The following is a 16,456-nucleotide window of genomic DNA, read 5'->3' as shown; positions in this document are numbered from 1 at the left end:
AATGTGGTATTTCTCTCTCAAAATATCTTATTGTACTGTACTCATCCTTCTTCTTGTGAGACATGATGATAAAATGCCTATGTGATGAGATGAAGTGAGGTGAATGGCACAGGCATTATGACCTTGCATGACACTACTACTGACCTTCTGACCTTTCATCAGAAGAAGGATCATCTGCTTCCAGACTGCAGTTGATTCTGGGTAACTGAAACCACCAGAAAGCAAAACTGCAGGTAAGGGGACACCACTGTGTATAGAATCCTTGCATTCAATAATCATCAGCTAATGAGAAAGACATTGAGAGCCATAGTATAATCTGTGATTACTTTACTTCCAGATTATGCTTAATCTACAACCACATGTTAAAATGTAATATATTTACATTACATTACATTTACAAGGCAGTACAGATACAACCCAATAGAAGAGCCCTTGCTATTTATTTTCAATACCCACAAGACAAGCAGAGAGAGCAGATAAAATACATCTAACTACAGCTGTTCAGCGGAAAGGACGCATGATTTAAACTAGAATAAATGTTGACATATGTACGATTTCCTTATATTTTAACATTATACTCACCATCCTTTCATTTTAATCTTTTAAATTGTTGTCTCAGATATATTCCAACTTGCAAAAATGATATATCAAACAATAGCTTGTAAATATCAAATCTCTAATTAGGTGCTCTTTCCTAAAATAGATCCTAAGGCAATAAGTGAATACTGAGTTTCTCTGTTTTTTAAAAAGCTTAATAGGTGCTATTAGATAAGTTGTTTGGAGTAGTAAAGCTTTGATTACGTAGAAATATAAGACATCTGTTTGGGGGCTAATATGGAAGTTCTAAGAAATTCATTAAAAGCAGAATATATATTAGAAAATTGAAATGTATTTATTTGGGGGTGCCTGGGTGGCAGATGGGAAATAGTTAAGCGTTTGACTTTGGGTTTCAGCACAGGTCATGATCTCAGAGTCATGACACTGAGCCTCATGTCAGGCTAGGAGCACAGAGTGCTTGGGTTTCTCTCCTTCCCTTACTTATTTATTTTACAAATAAATAAATCTTTAAAGATAAAAAATAAAATGTATTTATTTTGTTGATGCATTTTTCCATTTTACTTATTTTACATCAAGTGATGAAAATACCTTTTAACGATTTTTTCAAATTAAGATAAAGTTAAAAATTCAAAAATGAGGTGACTATCAAAAATAATTAAAGCCTGGAAAAAAAATCCTATGGAACATATGTAAGTTTGCATTGTGATGTTCCAATTAATTGGACTGAATTTTCTTTTACTTAGTCAAGAATATTGCTAGTGAATATCTTATACTGTTTTGTACTCTATTTAAATTGATAATAACTGGATCTGTTCAAAATTGATAATAACTGGATCTGTTCAACTTTCCACCACTGAGAAGAGAGTTATGTATGTGACTTTGTGCAGTTATCACAAAAAGCAAACACCTTATTTGTAGATGAGAAAACTGAGCCTTGGAAATATACAGGAAGATACCCATAGTAATACGGTTCAAGATTATTAAGTTAAATACTTTAAAATAAAATTTTATGTGTATGGTACTGTTCTAGGCAACAAAATAAACAGTAGTGTTCTTTGTAACCATTCATTTGTTCATTATTTATTCAAGAAACCCTGAACAGTAAATATGTGTTTGACCTTGCACTAGAGCTGGAATACAAAAATGAACAAGAGTATTTTCAATGAGTTAGTGGTCTAGAAGTAGAGACAGACATATGAACTAAGAAATTCAATAAAATGTGGTACTTGCTGAGATAAAATAGCCACAGGGTGCTATGGAGAATACAGACACTTAGCACAACATAGTTATTCAGGGAGAACATTCTATGGGTGATGAAATCTTAACTAAGTTTTGAAGGTAGTATAAAGGTGAAGAAAAGAGAAAAGGACATTCAAGATAAAGAATACAGAAGGAACAAGTTATGTGTGAGCACTAAAAATAGAACCCTCTTCTCTATCCAATTGTTCATTCAACCAAGATTTTTTTTTTTTTTTTGTACCAGTGACTGATCTAAGTGAATGAGACAGATAAGATGCTGCTCTTACAAAACTTTCATGGTGGGAAATAGTCAGAACAATATCAAGGAAAGATGTGATGAGAGCCTGGATAAAAGAAGTGACAGTAGTGGGAGATACGAAATGAATCTGAAAAATATTTAGAAGATAATATGTGTAGACCTCTTGACTGATTGGGTATATGGGACAAGGGAGATTGCGAAGTCTACATGTCATAGGCTTCTGGTTTGGAAAATCAGATGGATGTTTAACTATTAACGAAAATTTGGACTTAAGAAAGATCAAGTCAATTTGAGACACATTGAGTTCTTCTGGACCTCCAGAGGATATGGATAGCAGACAAAGGGGTATTAACTCGCTAGCAAGAGGAGGAACCGTGGCTCAAATGTACACCTTTTGCACTATGATCAATGGTCTTTCCATAAAACCATAGAGAGCACCTTCAAGCAAAAGAAGATGTGATATCATTGAACAATGAAGAATAGTCAACTAATAATTACAATTTTTAAAAAGATTTTAGTTACTTATGATAGAGAGCAAAAGAGAGAGAGAGAGACAGAGAGAGAGAGAGAGAGAGAGACCATGAATTGGGGGGAGGGGCAGAGGAAGAAGCAGACTCCCAGCTGAGCCAGGAGATGCAGGGCTCAATCCCAGGATTGTGACCTGAGCCAAAGTCAGATGCTTAATTGATGGAGCCACCCAAGCACCCCTACAATTTCAAAAATTACAGTTATATACATGTGAGACAGTCCAGATTAATCATAATACTTTACTATTATTTCTAAAGAGAAGCCCATATACAGAAAGGAACAGGAATGATGTTAGAAAAATTGGAAATCTTGAACCTGTGTCTATTTATACCTATATAAACTTAGTGCTATGTTTGAGTAAGTTCTAGGGATGATTCTAAACAATTCTTTATATCCATTTAGCAGGTACATCCCTTAATCATCCCATCCACAATTCTCTTTTAGACATTAAAAAGTCTATATCCTTTAAAGTGTCAAAAATCTGTACTCTATTTCTCACCCCTTTCCAACTCAGAGTCTTGACAATATAAATGAAACAAGACAGTACTGTATATTCCTTGTTTTCAGGCCCATTCCAATCACTTTAAGGTTATGGTAAAGATTCAGTTTTATAATTTTTTAAAGATTTTATTTATTTATTAAATCATGAGAGACACACACAGAGAGGCAGAAATATAGGCAGAGGGAGAAGTAGACTCCCTGCAGGGAATCTGATGTGAGACTTGATCCCAGGATCTCAGAACCCCAAAGGCAGATGCTCAAGCACAGAGCCACCGAGGTGTCCTGGTTTTATAGTTTAAGAAACATTCAGATTAATCTTTTAGCCTCTCCCATATTTCCATTCAATCCGCAACCTCTGAGTAGACGTTCTTCTCACTTTGAAAAAGAGTGGACATCTCGGAGGGTCCACATTTATTTATGAATTATTAATGAGTCTATGTTCTAAAGTTATCAACAGGCATTCTGCTCTATTGATGAGTTTTTTCATGTGATATATCTACCAACACACACACACACACACACACACAAACACACAGTCAAATTCATAATAAATGTTTCTCTTAAATGTAGCAAACTTACTGCTCTAAATATGTGAAGGTTCTTTATTTTCTGATTTGTGAGGAACTGAAGGCCTGAGAATAGTGGAAGGAGAAAAGTATAAATAAATATTCAACATATGGTTCTATTTCTTCTTAGTATAATCATTGCTCAAAGTTTATATGATAATATAACGGATTCCTTAAATTTATCCTTTAAAAGATCACAGATGAATTACTGAGAAACTATTCTTTATTATTTCAAATAATTATATCTATGTTTTTTAAAATCTTTTTTAGTTTCAAGTTTTTATTTAAATTCTAGTTAGTTAAAATATAATATTGGTTTTAGGAGTAGAAGTTAGTGATTCATCAGTTGTTGGATATTTGGGCTCTTTCCATAGTTTGGCTATTTTTGATAATGCTGATATAAATATTGGGGTGCATGTGTTCCTTCTAGTAAAAATACTTTGCAGCGGGACGTCTGGGTGGCTCAGTGGTTGAGCATCTGCCTTCATTCCGAGATCAAGTTCGACATTGGGTTCCCTGCATGGAGCCTGCTTCTCCCTCTGCCTATGTCTCTGCCTCTCTCTCTCTGTGTCTCTCATGAATAAATAAATAAAATCTTAAAAAAAGAATACTTTGTAGTATATAATATAAATCTGTGTCTCAATTTTGGTAATTGCTGTAAAATAGTTACACCATGAAGGTGAATTGAGAAAATTATACTGGTCAAGTTTTGAAAGTATAATTTTGATATAGAAAATATTTTTTAAAAAAGAAAATATTAAGAATTGATATAAAAATATTGTCAAGCCAAGTGTAAAACTAACAAAGCCTGGGAAATAGTGTAGCTCAACCTAAAAGAATTTCTATATTTGATTGAGGGAGACTTTGTCTAAAATAAATGCAAAACTATAGCTATTGATCAATCACCTAGATTCATGAATCCTCACACTTGTACTAGAAATAAGATGATAAAAAAGTGAAACTATGAAAAAGAGGAATAAAATACAACTTCTAAATTAAATTGTTCAAAACATTTAGAACAGGTGAAAAAACAAGGGTGAAAAAAGAACTGTATTCACCTATTTTACCATGTAAGTTTGTTTCATCTTATTTGTAATTTTTTAATATTTCCATGCTTACTTATATATATAAAGCTGGTTTCACTATTTGATTTGAGTTTTAGATAATTATATTAGGTGCTGCTGAATAAGTGAACATATTGGAAATTATATTTTCACATTCCTTGTGATTTATAAATCAACATGTTATTCAAAAGCATTTATTCAAAAGTCTATGTATGGCTAACTGATTAAAGCTATTCAAAGGTAATATTTTAGCTATTAAAAAAACAGCAAGGGGGAGAAGAGTTATTAAATCTCACACTTACTTGACTTAAAATCTATAGCCCCTATGGAAGAATGTGAAATCGTGGAGAGCAAACCAACCTCTGCAGTGTTTTTCTTAACATATTGTCTGCACCTGTATATAATTGTAATTTCCCAAAGCATTACTAAATAGGCCAAAGGTTGTAGAGTTATTTCACAAAGAATAGCCCTTTAAACCCAAAATACTAGTGTCTCATTTTAACCACCCATTTAACCTGTGCCTAAAATTAGCAATGCAAGGAATGTTATCTGGCCCGTCATGGCCATGACATGTGTGGTACCCAGAGGCATGAAAGAAGTCTTGTATCACAGGACCATTCAGGGAAGCTGAACAGTAAAACAGGAAGCAGGGCCAAGGAAACATATCAAAGCCCTGGATTTTTCTTTAGCTCTGCAGACATTTTGTGAAATTCATCCTAAGGGAGAGGATACAGGAAATTGGGTAATATTTTGCAAAGACAATTATAGCCTGGTGTGCCTCAATAACCTAACACATACAAGGCCTACAATTCTAAGAAATCAGACAGTATAAACTTCATATACCAGATCTTTGAGAGAAACAGGTAAATATGTTTAAACGTCCTTATTCATAATAGTTTACACTTAAGATATTAACATTTGGAAACATGGCTTCATGAAATTTTAAAAAATGATTAAATACACAAGAGTGAAGGAAAAGAGGAGACATGAAAAATATGACAAAAAGAGGGGAAATATGCCAATTTAATTTGCATTATATCACTCAGAAGCAGAGGAAAATAAGTTACAACAGTAAAGGACTGGAAACTCATTTATATTCATAGTAAAACTCCTTGGACTCCTATGCACACCAATCTCAATTACTCATCTGAATTTAAACTCCTATGTGTTTGTTCTAGAGCTGTGGGGAAACAGGATAGAGGTATGAGAAATGAATGGATTTTAAAGTCTCAATGGGCTTTCCAAAATGCTGTCTGAAGAAGTGTGTAATCACACATGTGCACACATGTGCACATGCATACAAACACACACTTTATATATTTGAATGAATATATATATTTACAGTGTAATTAGACTAATAATACCACAACCCATACCTAAACAGAAAATAATTAGAGTTGATTTTCATTTTATAAATTCCAGATAAACAAAAGGATTTCATTACATGGCATATTATTTTTCAAATCCACATTACTTTTAAAGATGGGTATAAACCACTTTATACTCTGCTACATAAAGTTCAATCACAATGAACACAAGGCATAAGTTATTTTTCCAAACATTTCTCCATCATGTTTTGCATTCAAGTAGTGACATCACTGTCCATATATGTCCTTTTGCATGCCAATTTCAGGAAGATTTCCAGAGCACGAGTCACTCAATCTTATAAAAATTCAGGATTATGACATCATGTAACTGTAACACTAAATTCTTCAGTTGGTTGAAGAGGATATATATATTAGACTAGTTCAACATCTGAATTGAATTATTTACACAAAAATTTCTAGGTTTGGAAATATTTTGAACCCATGTAGTTTTGCTCTTCATGGTTTCAGATGTATCCTCTGTCCTGTGTCTAGGATGCTGACATTCAATCTGATAGCATAACCAATCAATCTCTCTGCTCTGGCTATTGCCAGGGTAACAAGAATAGTTTGAGTCACAGATGGCACATGAAGCAAAATCCCTAGTCATTTCCAGACATATGCATACTCTGTGGTTCTCCTTTACTTCTATCATTGTATATTCCCATGTTGATGAAGATTCTGAAAAATGCTATCACAAATATATTGAAAGAACACACCAGTCATTTGCATTTCCATTCACAAGTGTGTTTCACAGGCTCTAGAGAAATGAGAAACACAAAGACTAAATAGTTAACCCTATCTTCCAGATGGTTCCTCTTCTTTAAATATTATGAAAGTGATACCACCGAAACTTCATGTTAAAATATCTAATTCCAGTGTTTATGACCCATAATCCTGTTCATTTCTTTTTTTTTAAGATTTTATTTATTTATTCATGAGAGACACAGAGAGAGAGAGAGAGAGAGAGAAAGAGACAGAGACACAGGCAGAGGGAGAAGCAGACTCCATGCAGGGAGCCCAACATGGGACTTGATCCTGGTTCTCTAGGATCATACCATGGGCTGAAGGCAGCTCTAAACCTCCGAGCCACCGGGGCTGCCCTCATTTCTCTTCTTTACCTATTTCAGTCTCCCCAACCCACCACCCCTCACTAATTTTTATTCCTGCATACCTCACACTTCATCGTATGTGCTAAATTTCAAAAGAAAGGGAAAGTAAATTATACATACTAAGATATAAACGTTTCTGTTTTGTTAACTTAAGGGACAACTCCCAGGATAGTGACTTTTACATCCCTTTGCAGTTATTTTGTCTCTTCTGTATGTAGTCATGTTTTATACATATTGTTGATTTAAATTGAACTCAGATGAACATAAATGAGAACATCTTGGTCACTGAACATGAAACAAAGGAATATCCAACTGAACTATTTTGTGTGTTTGTCTAAGATGATAGTACATTAACACTTTTTTAAAGATTCAGCTAACTCTTCTTTTTTAAGATTTCTAAGTATTTTTCATTGAAAGTAAAAAAAGTTCTATCTTTCCCAATTTTCAAGTTTTGCACCTTATAATAATAGGAGAAAAACCTCACTATTTCCTTTTTCCTAGTGAGAGGTTTAAAAGTCCTGAAAGTATATTCTCCTGATACTTGTAATTTATTATTATTATTACTCCGCTCCTGAAATTAAGGAAATCCTTTGGAATGACATCATTTTTTAATTCTTTTATGAATGATCCACTTTGATGGGGTGTCATAATTCTAATAGTAAGTTTAAAGACAATACTTATGATGTTAAAGCATAAGCCACAGTTACAGTGACTAATGAAAAAAACACACGACATGCAACTCAACATTTAGCATTCTTACTTCAGGATACTTCAAACTTATAATTTCTTTTAGGCTGTGTTTTGCTGTGTGTTTGTGTTTTCCTAATTGCAAACTTGAGTACAGAGTTTGCTGAGTTGCAATCTTGAATAACAATCTGGAAATGTTTGAATTCAAGGAGGCCAGATGCAGAAACATTGTTGAACAATCAATCTTCCCTTACATTCAAAACCTCTGTTATTGGGCCAGCTTCTCTAGTATTCTACAGCTGCCCAGTAAAATGACCTTCACCCTTCTGTTCCAATATATATTGCTATTATTAACATCAAGTATTTTCTTTCTCCTCACCTGTTCTTGTCCTTTTACATCCCCACATTTTTTTCCAATTTCTACTCGTTTTAGATAGTACTTAAAGTGTGCAGAACCCCAATAAAATGAATTTGTGTTATTCACATTTGTATAGTAGAACCATTTTATGACACCAAAAGGAAAGGCTTTATTAGTCTTTTAATATCCTTTTGGAAATGATATTAAATTTTGACAAGGACATTTGAGGCTGTTGTAATCCAATAACAAACAACATTTGCCTTTCTATGAAATGCAAATTGGGACTCCCTGACTCTCAGTGGGTTTTGCTCCATATGTAAGAGTCACAAAGATTTTACAAGAATAGTTAGAAACATCCAGAATGTTTAATCTAAGTCCCTGTGAAGTTATTTTTCTGATAATCAAAAACTCCTTTGGAATGTAAGTGCCTCCTATGTGAGGTACAAAGGAATATTAAAAAGGTCCTTCCTTATTAAAATAGTAATAAAAAAAAATCCAAACCCTTTTTTTTTTTTAATTTTTTATTTATTTATGATAGTCACAGAGAGAGAGAGAGAGAGGCAGAGACACAGGCAGAGGGAGAAGCAGGCTCCATGCACTGGGAGCCCGATGTGGGATTCGATCCCGGGTCTCCAGGATCGCGCCCTGGGCCAAAGGCAGGCGCCAAACCGCTGTGCCACCCAGGGATCCCAAATCCAAACCCTTTGATAATAGTTGTCACACTTGTCTCAATTTCAAGACTACTTTTGAGGAGATAGTCTTAAAGCAGATAAACTTCATTTTTCATGTTCTGGCCTGGAGTTAGTGAGGACCATCATGATTTAGTCAGTAAAACAACACACCACTAGCCATATTATGCAGTGTATGTGCGTATGTATATATGCGTGCGAAAGAGAGAGAAACAGAGAGAGATGTTCAAAATCAATTTTTGAGGGTTTTTTCAGTAGAGGATAACGTGAAACCAATGGTCACCTCTTATTTTTCCAATGGACTAAAATGTTTGACCACTTCTGCTTGCTTTCTTCTTTCTTTCTTTCTTTCTTTCTTTCTTTCTTTCTTTCTTTCTTTCTTTCTTTCTCTTTTTCTTTCTTTCTTTCATTCATTCATTCATTCATTCATTCTTTCTTTCCTTTCTTTCATTTATTTATTTGAGAGAGAGAGAGAGAGAGAGGAGCGGCAGGCAGAGGGAGAGTGAGAAGCAGGCTCCCCGCTGAGCAGGGAGCCCTACTCGAGACTCAATTCCAGGACCCTGGGATCATGACCTGAGCCTAAGGTAGACACTTATCTTGCTGAGACCCCCCAGGCACCCCATCCCCCCACCCCCTTCTGCTGTTTCATTCTAGACTTTCAGACAAAACTGTATTTCCTCCCACCCAAGAAGATGTAAACTTGGATTGGATTTGGGTATTGCTGTGTTGGTAATGTAGATAATGCTCCATAGCTGAGCTGCCTGATTTATATCTCTCTTAATTCTTCTGGTTAAAATAATATAAATTATATGAAGGGCAGAAATAACATACAAGGAATAATTATTATGACTGCAGGGAAAAAACTTCCAGAACCACTGCATATCGTAAATTTACAATTACTTTCATCAGCTTAGACTTTTCTTTTATGACATGTTAACCAAATAACATGTTTTGTTCGGGTAAAAAAATGCTTCCTATTATCAAGCATTGTACTAAGCAGTCTGTCACTGATAGTCTGAGATTTCATTTTCCACCAATGCCAGTCAATGGGGAAAACACAGTTTGAATAGTTAAATGACCTCTCTGAGGGTACAACTTATCCCTAAAATGCTGAACCCCCTCTGTCCTAGTTCCTCAACATCAGATCTGTTCATCTCAACAGTACTATCTTGCTATATGACCCAGACTTTTCTCCTTCATCTGTTTATTTCAGGGCTCTGCATCCTTAGTCTAAAAGTCCGTTGGTATTGTCCTCTAGACATCTCTCTCTACTATGAACTCTCTTGCTTGCACTTATCCTCAGGCCTTTCTTAGAATGTTATCTTAATCTTATCATTCACTGAAATTCGATTCTATTCAAAGAACACTCAATCCTCTTTCTTAAAGAAAGAATAATTTTCTACATTCCTTGGTTCTTGGGACTTGGAGGTAAGGTCCACATTCTTTTTGTTCCATGCTTTTATTTCTAGAACAGCACTTTTCCTCTTTTATGTAAAGATATATATTTTATTTCCCTCTGAGACACATCTCATCCAATTAAATGACATTTTCCCTGTGCTGTCATCTGATTCTCTCCTACTCACTCCCCAAGTTAACAAAAGATATTGAGCTATTCTATTTGTTCCCTACCATTATCCTGGGGGATTTCAACATCCATGTGGAAAAGCTATCCACGACTCTGAGTTCCAAAAAATATGAGCCTAAACTAAATTTGAACTTTGTCATCAGACATAATTCCATCTTATCTAGATTCTGTGATCTCAATATATTGGTTTGTTACTCCATAATGTTATTCCATTTTGTCCACAATGAAAACTAAGCTCCTAACTGTTCAAAATTCTCTCAATTGCTTAGTTTTAAAATTTAAGTGAATCACAACACTGCTCATCAATCTTTTGAATTTTTCTCTTGTTGGTTCCTTTTGAGTTCCCCACGATAAAAACTTTCGCCATTATTGGCATCCTGTGTGTAACTAATCATAGTATACTGGGACTTTCTTTTTTTTTTTTTTTTTAGATTTTATTTATTTATTCATGAGAGACACAGTGAGGGGGAGAGAGAGGAGAGAGAGAGAGAGAGAGAGAGAGAGAGAGAGAGGCAGAAGCAGGCTCCATGCAGGGAGCCCAACATGGGAGTCCATCCCAGGTCATCAGGATCATGCGCTGGGCTGAAGGCGGCGCTAAACCTCTGAGCCACCGGGGGCTGCCCACTGGGACTTTCACAATAAAAGCCATATCAAGTTTCACCTCCCTTTTTCTGGCTTTCATATTATTTCTTAGCTATAGTAGACACTCTTCCCCTTCCTTGCCTGGTAACCTCCAAATCCATCTTCAAGATTTACCTTAACCCTATCCCCTTATTATGTTTTCTGTTTCTCCCAAACATTTGTTACTTCTTCAACAAAATGCTATAAGACTTATCACATATGGTAATTTCTCTAATTATATACTTTCCCAAACTCCCACCCTTTAGGATCCTTTAGTGGGGATGTAAGTCCTTAGTGACAAGGGCTATTCTAATTACATTTATACTCTAGTGTCTAGCACAGTACCAGGTTTACTGTAGGTTATAAATATATTATTGTTAAATAAGTGCTCCTGAATTCTGGTCACCTTTAGATAGACTACTCTAAGCTTCTGAAAAAATTTTTATGGGTTAAAATCAACTAGATTCTCCAAACTTAGGCATATTCCTATGATGGTTCACCCAAAATCACAATAAGTTTTCCACAGGGAAGCAAGAAATGTGGTCAGTTTCACCAAACATTTAGAAGGAGGGCAAGATATTTATCCATTCCACAAAGTTGATTTTGGGCAATTAAGAATAGTTGATCCTGAGTTCTTATTTCCTTGGATTCAGAACTGTATGCACAACAAATTATGATCTTTTAACCTGAAATTCAAATTGTGATATAAGAAAATAGTTCAGATAATTTGGAGCTGAACATTCTGTATATACTGGCGCTTTGAAAAGTGCTTATCACACACAATGAAGAATGCATGAATGAATAGCCAGCACCAGGCTTTAAAAATCATAATTTACTTGAAGTTTTTATAGCTACAGATATTTTAATTTTTATTGTCATAATTTTAATGTGTAGTGTAAGATAGCAAATATGCCAACCTAATTCAGAAGAAAAAAGTTCCTTAAAGAGTTCTGTTAATGAAGTGGAATCCTTTCTGTCCCACTCTCTCAAAGCACTTATAAAAAGAACAAAATACATAAAATTTCAAGGCTATGAATTCTGTGGATTTTAGATAAAGGCAAAATTAGAGTTGTATATGTCTGAATCTAAGTTTCTTTCTTTTTTTAAAAAATTTATTTATTCATGAGAGACACAAAAAGAGAGAGGGGCAGAGACACAGGCCGAGGGAGAAGCAGGCTCCATGTAGGGAGCCTGACATTGGACTCGATCCCGGGTGTCCAGGATCACACCCTGAACTGAAGGCGGCGCTAAACCGCTGAGCCATCTGGGCTGCCCCTGAATCTAAGTTTCATGTTTTAAAATGATTCTGTTAACATATGTATATATAGAAGTAAAAAAATTGAAAACAAAATTGATAAAATAGACACAAGCAAGTATGAAATCCGTGTGTGTAAATCCAGTAGCTGCAACTGAACATTAAACCCAGTTTTTGGCAAACAAGTTGAATAATGGAATCATATTTTCAAATTCATCCCATTAGGGGGAAGGGGCAAAGGTCCCTCCTATCAAACTGTGTCAAAAATTTCTTATGAGAAGCATTGGGTAAGGCACATGAGTGCTGACACAGATACATTTATTTATTACCTCATTTAAAAGTTAAAATGAAACTCAATGATGCATCAATAATCCATTTTCCTTAGACTAGAAAGTAGAATATATGGAAATGAATCATCTTTTACATAACTTCACATTTATTGGAGCAGAGTTGTACCAATTACCACAAATACAAAAAGTAAATGATTACAAAGGTGGCATTCTGTGTGTAGAGTTAGCAATAGAATTTCCATTTTAAGATGCAATTTAGTTTCTAGAAGAAAAGGAACATTGAGTTATTGAGAATCACTGGATGCCCATCATTTGTTGAACCAAGACCTTATGTTTGAATCTCACTTGCCCAATCCTGAACATGTTCTGTGGGATTCTTAGGAAGCAGAAGTTACATAGATTTCCAATTGAAATGGATATATCTTATTTTAAGACAAGTTAAGGAGACTAGCTCAGTTCCATGCCAAATTTCTACTAGGAGTTTGTTATACGAAAAGAGACTATGGGCCATGGGTCAGATCAGTCTCTTGAGAGGCTTTAAATTCTAAAAGGGGCTCAGAAACTAATGCTAAATGCTTATGGAATCACCGACTTTGAATCAGAACCATATCTTTTTGTTAGTTATCATTCCCTGTATTTTGTAGTTACTCCTAAAGGTGTTCAAACGGTAAACATTACATATTCTTTTCAGTACATTTAATCTTAAGAAAACTCGCTTTTAATGCCACATGTTTACAACAGAACTGAAAATGTTTTGTTATCATGGCCCTTTAAGGCAAATTTAATTCTTAAGACTCACAAAATCCCAAAGTCTTAATTCTCAATGCTGCTTTGGCTTTAACAAGTTTGCTTTCCATTTCTTTATTTTCAAATAAAAGATGGGGTTCGGGTTCAGATGAAACTCTTGAATTTACTTCTCTTTCCTCTGGAAAACTAAGCAGACAGCCTAATTACACATTTTTTTTTGGAACTGCATAGAGTATAAACATTCAAAATAAACTGTTGGAAATACTCACTTGAACTCAATTTCCTTTTAAGCAGTCTAGTTGAGCCCAGTGCTCTTCAATGGGTCATTTGTTATGTCAACCCACTGTAGAGTACATCAAAGGGGCTTGTCACTAATTGATTACATTTCTTTACCGTCATGATTCACAGTGCTATAGGGACAATTACATAACTGTTTGACTTTTGCAAAACTGTGAGTTTAAGTAAACACAATTCTTTGTTATTATGATTTCTAATGGGCATATGCACAGTACATATCATAGTATGTAACTAGATCTTGCTACATTGTCTATCTAACTTGTGACTCACAAAAAAATCCTTCTTTTGTGGCAACTGGAGTTCTGCAGAACAGCTGCTGATCTCACACTGAAATTAAAAACATTTGAGTTGTTTTGATTTATGTTAGCTCCCTTGGGAAGACAGAAATGAAAAATGGATGCTTCATGTAAACAAAATACCATTTCTTCAAGCTGCACAAAGAAACTGTTCTAAGTTTACTGACATATTTCATTTACTGAAGTATAGGGAGACCCTGTTACTCTATTGTTAGAAGGGAGGATGACTAACAACATTCTAATAAACCAACTGTTAGGATTTTCTTTTAAGCAACAGTATTCTGGAGGTACGATTCTAGCATCCTACCTCTGAAATCCAAGTCTGCATAATGTTGTAATGGAAAGCAACCAGCAATGAAGATCAGTAGTGATGCACTCTTAGGAAAGCCTAAAAAAACTTTTTCTCTTCTCTATATGAGTTCTCAGAAGAAAAAGTCCAACATCTTAGACTTCAATGTTTTACTGTATGTGAAATCATTCATACAGGGATCAGTGAAACAGAGAAATACTGTTCTAATACTAATAATTGTTCAAATTAAATTCACTAAAATTGACTTCTGTGATATGTATATAAATATTTTTAAATATATCAGTTCACTTTATATATCTCTTGTGGGGAGGAGTAGGTCTCTTTACAATCAGAATTCTCTTAGGATGTTGTGAAAACAGATCATCAAATGCAACCTACAATCACACCAAATGGCATGATTGATTGGTAGCACACGAACAAAAAACCTTTGGGTTTAAAGGTACATTTCCCTCCTCCCCCACCTAGTTCATTCTATACTCTGTTTGATTTTTTTTTTTTTTTAATGGTCCCTGGCCCTGGTGAGATCGTGAAGGATCAAGCACATTATAAATGATAATATGCCTCCCCTCAGGAAGCAAGGCTTAAGAGTCAGAATTTTTCAGTAGTCCTTGTTGTCTATTTCTCTATTTTATGGTCCCTTTGAAAAGACTGAACCATTCTTTTTATAAAATAGTAATGAAATGTTACTTTATCATGGGAGTAGAATATTTTGTTTAATTTGAGATGTTCTGAAATGGAATGCCAGCTTAAACTTTCTCTAAAATAGTTTTAAAATCACCAGCCAAAAAAAGTTGCTTTTTGTTTCTTTTAATGAATTAAAAATATGTAAAACAAGTTTTAAATTATTTAAAAATAATAGATTTATGAGTAAAAGTTCTTCATTAAAGCAGATTAAAAAAAATAACAATCAGGAAGATAACTTCGATTTTAATTATGCTACCGAAGAAATCCCACTGAGTACTCTATGAAGAATTTTACTTAAAAATTTCCATTTTCAACTCTTTTGAATAAGGAAATTAGAGGTTAAAGCCTGTTACTACTCGAAAATCTGAGTACTAAGATTTAAAGGCTCTAAATTGAATGTGAACAGTACCTTTAAATTCATGTTAAGAATACATCTTCATTTAAATCTAGCAGATTTAATAAACACACGAAAAAAGCTAGAAACTTTCTTTTGGCACTACTGAACTTTCCATTCCTGTGCATTATGACAACATAGGCTGTCGTCTGAAGTTACACAGCTGTAATTTTTTTAATTACCAAATGTGTATCATCAGGTATACTGAAGTTTAGATCACATGAGCAGAGTCAGTCTTCATGCTCTCAATAAATTTCTTTGGATATAATGGAATTTAGAAAAAAAGAGCCTGAGCTTTGGGATTATAGAGACCCTGTTTGAATTCTGACTATAAATTGACTAGTCTGAAGTTTGGTAAATTATTTAATTCTCTGGATCTCGAATTCCTCATCAAGAAAGGGGATTAAATGTGGCTTATTTGGAACTTGTGAAGATACGTAAAGCACTTGGCTGAATTCCTGACACATAGTCAAGGCGGTGTCATTAGCATTTCTTATAGAAATAAGTCATGTATGTTATAATACATGCTCTTCCAAAGACACAAATAAAATTTTAAGATTAGTACTGCTACCGTTGCTTGCTTGATATGATTTGAAAGTAAGGTAATTAAAACTATAAAGTACTTGCTAATGAATATACTCATTTCAGGAGAAATACTATGCCTGAGGTAAAATAATACTTTTTAATTGGAAGACATTAAGGTGAGAAAACAAGAGATTTTGTTTTTTACATATTTACATGAATTCTTGCCAATGCAATGGAATCCATCTGCAAGCTTAAGGAGAGTTTAGAATTGTAAATAAAAGTAGCAAGGTGCATTACAAATTAATTACTTCCTACCAGAAAACTTGTGCTTATACTTCAAGCAAATCCTTTGTGTTGAAGAACACTCTTTATTTGTAATAACTTAAAAATCGAGGCCTGAAGGTAAATACCTATTTGTCGTTCTCACCCACTGTAGAAACCTTATGCTATGAGTTGATATTTGCCCTCGGCATGCTTCATTAGGTCATGTAAAACAATCACATGCATTCCAATGGATGGAAACATCT

At 34.5% G+C, this 16,456-nt stretch overlaps 1 protein-coding gene and 1 long non-coding RNA gene across 8 annotated transcripts in view; one reads left to right on the top strand and one right to left on the bottom strand.

The window, feature by feature from the left end:
- Window positions 1-16,456, bottom strand: part of ROBO1 (roundabout guidance receptor 1) — a 1,125,490-nt gene that overhangs the window by 661,252 nt on the left and 447,782 nt on the right. The window lies entirely within an intron of this gene.
- LOC119867037 overlaps window positions 172-16,456 on the top strand; it is a 51,490-nt gene continuing 35,205 nt past the window's right edge. Inside the window, exon 1 of the long non-coding RNA XR_005382102.1 lies at window positions 172-233. This is a non-coding gene — a long non-coding RNA (uncharacterized LOC119867037). The remainder of the gene's footprint in view (window positions 234-16,456) is intronic.

This window comes from Canis lupus, chromosome 31, assembly GCF_011100685.1.
Source record: "Canis lupus familiaris isolate Mischka breed German Shepherd chromosome 31, alternate assembly UU_Cfam_GSD_1.0, whole genome shotgun sequence".
In the NCBI taxonomy this organism is placed as follows: domain Eukaryota; kingdom Metazoa; phylum Chordata; class Mammalia; order Carnivora; family Canidae; genus Canis; species Canis lupus.
This window is presented reverse-complemented; position numbering and strand designations above follow the sequence as displayed.